The sequence below is a fragment of the Bison bison genome, unplaced genomic scaffold, assembly GCF_000754665.1.
Source record: "Bison bison bison isolate TAMUID 2011002044 unplaced genomic scaffold, Bison_UMD1.0 scf7180017864527, whole genome shotgun sequence".
Classification (NCBI taxonomy): Eukaryota; Metazoa; Chordata; class Mammalia; order Artiodactyla; family Bovidae; genus Bison; species Bison bison.
Window position 1 is genome coordinate 14596392 of NW_011495078.1, and position 6190 is coordinate 14602581.

Consider the following 6190-nt stretch of genomic DNA (forward strand, 5'->3'; position numbering starts at 1 on the left):
TAAGAATTTATTTGATTTTTAGAGTTGGAACTTTATTGACTATTTGTCTTTCTTTGAATTGTCTCTTCATAGACATTTTTTCCTATGAGGCATTTTTATATTTGAATAATTTGCAATAGTGCATATAATACTTTTTGAGATTTTCCTTTGTTCTTTAGAGGTTTTAAATTAGATATAATTAATTATATTGAACTTTTTCTTTTTAGCTTCTCCTATTGCTTTTTAATATGTCTTTTTAAAAATCCTAGAATCCTCTATATCTCTGTAAGCATTCTATTTTGGCTCTCTTTTCTTATTTAATTTCTAACAATAAATACTAAAATAAATATATGTGTGTGTGTGTGTGTGTGTATATATACATATATATATATATATATTTATTTATTTATTTTAGTGCTTGGTATAAGATAGACCTCATTTTCCCAAACAGCCCATATTCCTATCATGGTTTGCTGAATGACTCTTCCTTTTTCCCATTATTGAAAATCAGTGGCACAATTTTTGAACCATGCCCAGTCTGTTGAGACTCTCCCTGGCAATGTCCCCGCTGTCCTGCACTGCAGCCTTGGGGTTGTGCTCTGCATTTCTCCCACCACCACCCCCATCCCAGAAGCAGCAGGTTGGGGGTTAGTGCAGGACCTATCCCCAGAGATGAGGGTGGAGCAGGGTCTTGGACCAGATGCATTTGGCCATCAGGGAATGGTTGCATCCTCACTCCACTGACACTGGCCACATCTCAGTCAGTAAACTGTCCCCTTGCAAAGGGAGTGTGGGTGTGGAAACTGCCACTAGCGTCAAGTCAGACTCTCCAGAGACTCTTGTCAGAGAAGCTGACATGAGGGGGGATATGAACTGGCCTAGTGCTGAGATGGTTTAGGGAGGTTGGTGCTGTTAGGCCGTCAGTAACTAATGATTGTGAATACATAGAAATGTTTAATTTCAAGCTAGGATTCTTTGCACCATTTCCAGAATACCACTTGTTCCTCATTAACAGTGAGAGATCCACATGTTGTAGATGGAGGCTGGGTGAGCTCTGCCAGGTGCTTTTTCTGGTCTTGACCTGTTTCCTGTAAGCATTTAGTTTGTTGAGTTTTGGTAATTTTATACAATAACTACAGTCTCAAGCAAGGTGTAGAACATCCCAGAGGTATGGTGTGTCCTTGTGGAAAACTAATCTGCCTAAAAATTTTATCTCTTGTAGTTTTTTCTTGATTTTTTGGGATCTTGATCGTCCTACCTCATCATCCTACCTCATCATCCTGAGAGGTGTCAATTACAGTCCATTCAGATGTGTCAAGGGAATAAGTTGCCTGAGTCTTCTAGGGGTCCCCCAAACATGTTGACCCCCTTTCTCTCTGTTGACATGAAACAAAGAGGGTATCAGATATTTCTCTGGCAAAGATAGGCTTATGGGATCAGCAGAGAATTATAGTTCGAGGTTTACAACTATGGAGAGCTACATGCAAGTCTTCAAAGGGCCAGGGAAAGAGATCACTATTATAGAGGGGAAAGGAAGTTGGCAGGTCTGTTAAACAAAGATTCCATGGCGTTTCACTGACTGACTGCCAGGAAAGAAGCAGAGTCTTTGTTCTTCCTGTTGGGCTCTGTCATTGTAACTGCAACTGTCAAAGTTATCAGAGATTTTCTACTGGGGCCCAGTGGGATTACTCAGGATCTCTGTCGTGGTGACAGCTGCTCTTTTTCTGGTGAGATGTTTTCCTGTTTAGAGCAACACTGTCTTCTCAGGTGATCCCCTCAGAAGCCTTGGGAGGTGTTATCTCCACATGTTCTCCTCAGTTTCCAGAGGCCAATACTGAGATGTTATGTGGCTAGTTTGTGGTCATTCAACCAGAAAGTGACAAAGTCTAGACTCTAACACAGGAAGATTTCCAACTGAGGTACATCATGTGCAATTTTTTTCTCATTACATTTTTTTAAATTGTGGAAAAATGCACAAAACATAAAATTTACCATCTTGACCATATTTAAGCATATGGTTTAGCACTGTTAAGGACATTCATGTAATTTTGCAAACAATTTCCAGAACTCTTTTCTTCCTGCACTAGTGTGGGGGGAAGTGTCATCATCTGGGCACATCTCAGTGCTAATTCTGAGTGTTTTCTGTGGGGAATGACTGTAGGGTAAATGGCCTAACATGTTTTAAACCTGTTTAGTGGTAAAGCTCACTGACTTATATACTTTTGTTTTGGAAGGAAATTGAGACATAGTAAGACATAGTAAGGGTCACTGAGATGCTGACCTGGAGTGGAGAAGTGGAGGAGGGGGCACAGTTGAGGCCCTGGGTCCTCAGGGCCACTGTTGGGATTAGGATCCAGTCTTCTGTCTCCTGGATTGAGGTTCTTTGGAGGTGCCAACCTACCAGAGTTTGTAAAAGCTGAAGCCCAGTTTCTCTTATTGCTTCTTTAATGATTCATGGACATTCATGCATTCAATAAATAATTCTTGAGCATCAATTCTGTATACATACTGTCCTTGGAATAATGGAATAAAAGAAGTTTGATCTCTGCTTTCACTGGTTATTATTGTCTTACCTTGAAATTTTCCTTACCCTGGCAAGGTCAGGAAAATGGTGTTAATCTTTGGGCTATCTCTACATTTTATTATCATTTAAATAATGCCTAATGGATTTGAACAGGGTTTGAGGGGTATCCTGTGTATAGTTAACTGTTTGTTTCCCGTTTATAATAAGTAATTTGCAGAGAGAGAATTTGAGATTATATGGATACCATCTTCCACATCAAACTTTCACGCACTGGTTTTAACTTCCATTGATAATTTTCTGACTCCATCACTTCTTTTGTGTTTGTTTGCTTCTGTTTGCAAGAGCATTCCTTTCTTTCCTGTTAATGTAACAACATGGATTCAGACATCCTTTCTTTATTTAATTTGTTGTTATTCATTGCCACTTATTTGTTTTGATTCTCAATGTATCCCCGATTTGTCTAGCAAAAGTCATTCAAGCTGGCTTCTCTGTCCTTTCTATACAATCTCATGACTCTTTCAGGGCTTCCTTACTTTATGGTGCAAGTTGTTCCTTCTTGGACTTTCTCTGCCTGTAGGTCTTAGGCTGTAGACAGTGAGGCTTTTGCCGGGATTGCCTGGGGCTCTGCTTACCAGGGCTCGTACTAGTTACGTGCAGCCCACACAGAAATTCTCCTTTTGGAGCCAGTGTTGTGGCTTGACTGGCTCTTGTGGTTCTTACGATTGTGAGACATGTGTCAGCAACAACCCATCAGGGGACTTTGAAATGATGAGGTGTATCACTCATTCACGTGTTGTGGAGGGTACCAGACACACCTGGGGTGACACAGGCAGGTCCTGAATAGAGAGAGGGCATGTGAGTAAGTCTGGACTTGAGATTCTGCCTTTTGGGGGTTGATGGTGGGGTGTCTAGGATTTTGATGGTTCACTCTTTATTGCTAAGTATGCTAAGTCACTTCAGTCGTGTCTGACTCTGTGCGACCCCATAGATGGCAGCCCACCAGGCTTCCTCGTCCCTGGGATTCTCCAGGCAAGAACACTGGGGTGGGTTGCCATTTCCTTCTCCAATGCATGAAAGTGAAAAGTGAAATTGAAATCGATCAGTCGTGTCCGACCCTCAGCGACCCCATGGACTGCAGCCTTCCAGGCTCCTCCGTCCATGGGATTTTCCAGGCAAGAGTATTGGAGTGGGGTGCCATTGCCTTCTCTGTCACTCTTTATTGGTGAATTTAAAACACAAGAGCGGGAAATAAAGTGTGAGAAGGGAGAACCAAGCAGTCAGCAAGATAGTCTGTTATCAAGTCAACCAGAGCTTTTTCCAAGCGGGAACTTCATGGGTGGGGTGGCCTGGCTCTTTATCTAGTTGTGTAGGTGGCACATGTTCATTGGAGGTGGCTGTCTTCGACAAGGATGTCTCCAAAGTTTAATGTCTGGCTTTTATATTATAATCAAAAAAGCTAATTATCAGGTGCTTACATAAACTGCCCCAACCTTGGAACCAGCTATTTCTTCAAGGAGCCTTGGCTCCTTTTAGAGAAGAAGGGTATCAGAAAGTTAAGATCTGGGTGAAGGGTCCTAAAAGGCACAGACTTCCAGTTATAAAATAAATAAGCTATGGAGATGTAATGTCTGGTGTGGTGACTATAGTTAGTAATACTCTATGCATATTTGAAAGCTGCTAAGAAATTAGACCTTAAAAATTCTCACCACAAGAAAGGAAATGTAATTGTGTATGTTAAAAAAACAGAACCCCAAGATCTAAGGACTGGAATGCTCTTTGCTACCAATATGTCATTACTCCAGGGCCTCTCATTGTATAGAATTAGGGTGTATACATATGTGTGTGTGTGTGTGTGTAAACACATATGTAATTATTTTTTAAATTTATTTTAGGATAATTACTTTACAATATTATAATGGTTTTTTTGCCATACATCAACATGAATTGGCCACAGGTATACGTGTGTCCCCCTGATCCAACCCACCTCCCACTTTTTTTCCCCACCCTATCCCTCTGGGTTGTCCCAGAGCACTGGCTTTGGGTGCCCTGTTTCATACATCGAATTTGCACTGGCCATCTGTTTTACATATGATAGTATACATGTTTCAATGCTATTCTCTCAAGTCATCCCATCCTTGCCTTTTCCCTCTGAGTCCAAAAGTCTGTTCTTTACATCTGTGTTTCCCTTGCTGTCCAGCATGTAGGATCATTGGTACCATCTTTCTAAATTCCATATATATGTGTTAATACACAGGATTTGGCTTTCTGTTTCTGACTTACTTCACTCTGTATAATAGGCTCCAGGTTCATCTACCTCATTAGAACTGACTTAAATGTGTTCCTTTTTATAGCTGAGTAATATTTCACTGTATATATGTACCATAACTTCCTTATCCATTCATCTGCTGATGGAGATCTAGGTTGCTTCCATGTCCTAGCTATTGTAAACAGTGTTGCAATGAACATTGGGGTACATGTGTCTCTTTCAATTCTGGTTTCCTTGAGGTGTATGCCCAGCAGTGGGATTTGCTGGGTCATATGGCAGTTTGCTCGGCTTCCCTGGTGGCTCAGAGTTTAAAGTGTCTGCCTGCAATGCGGGAGACCTGGGTTTGATCCCTGGTTCGGGAAGATCCCCTGGAGAAGGAAATGGCAACCCACTCCAGTATTCTTGCCTGGAGAATCCCATGGATGGAGGAGCCTGACAGGCTAGTCCATGGGGTCGCAAAGAGTCAGACATGATTAAGAAACTTCACTCAATTTAACTCACTCAAAATGGCAGTTCTATTTCCAGTTTTTAAAGGAATCTCCACACTGTTCTCCAAAAATAGTGGCTGTACCAGTTTGCATTCCCACCAACAGTGTAAGAAGGTTCCCTTTTCTCCACACCCTCTCCAGCATTTATTGTTTGTAGAATTTTAATGATGGCCTTCTGACCAGTGTGAGATGATACCTCATTGTGGTTTTGATTTGCCTTTTTCTAACAGTGAGTAATGTTGAACATATTTTCATGTGTTTATTAACCATCTGTATGTCTTCTTTTGAGAAAAGTCTGTTTAGGTCTTTTGCTCACTTTTTGATTGGGTTAGTTTTTCTGATATTGAGCTGCATGAGCTGCTTGTATACGGTGAAGATTAATTCTTTGTCAGTTGTTTTGTTTGCTGTTCTCCTATTCTGAAGGCTGTCATTTCACCTTGCTTATAGTTTACTTTGTTGTGCAAAATTTTTAAAGTTTAATTAGGTCCTTTTTGTTTATTGTTGTTACTCTGGGAGGTGGAGTCATAGAGGATATTGCTGTAATTTGTCAAAGAGAGTCTGTCTATGTTTTCCTCTAAGAATTTTATACTTTCTGGTCTTGCATTTAGGTCTTTAATTCATTTTGAGTTTATTTTTATGTATGGTGTTCGATAGTGTTCTGGTTTCATTCTTTTACATGTAGTTTACCAGTTTTCCTAGCACCACTTCTTGAAGAGACTGTCTTTTCTCTATTGTATAATTTTGCCTCATTTATCAAAGATAAAGTGTCCATAGATGCATGGATTTATCTCTGGGCTTTCTATTTTGTTCCATTGATCTATATTTCTGTCTTTGTGCCAGTACCATACTGTCTTGATGACTGTAGCTTTGTAGTGTAGTATGAAGTCAGGCAGGTTGATTCCTCCAGTTCCATTCTTCTTTCTCAAGATTGAT

General features: G+C 40.5%; 1 protein-coding gene across 1 annotated transcript in view; it reads left to right on the plus strand.

Annotated features, from left to right (window-relative positions):
* The window catches only part of LOC104982227 (multidrug resistance-associated protein 4-like), a 201824-nt gene that overhangs the window by 4585 nt on the left and 191049 nt on the right, over nucleotides 1-6190 (plus strand). The window lies entirely within an intron of this gene.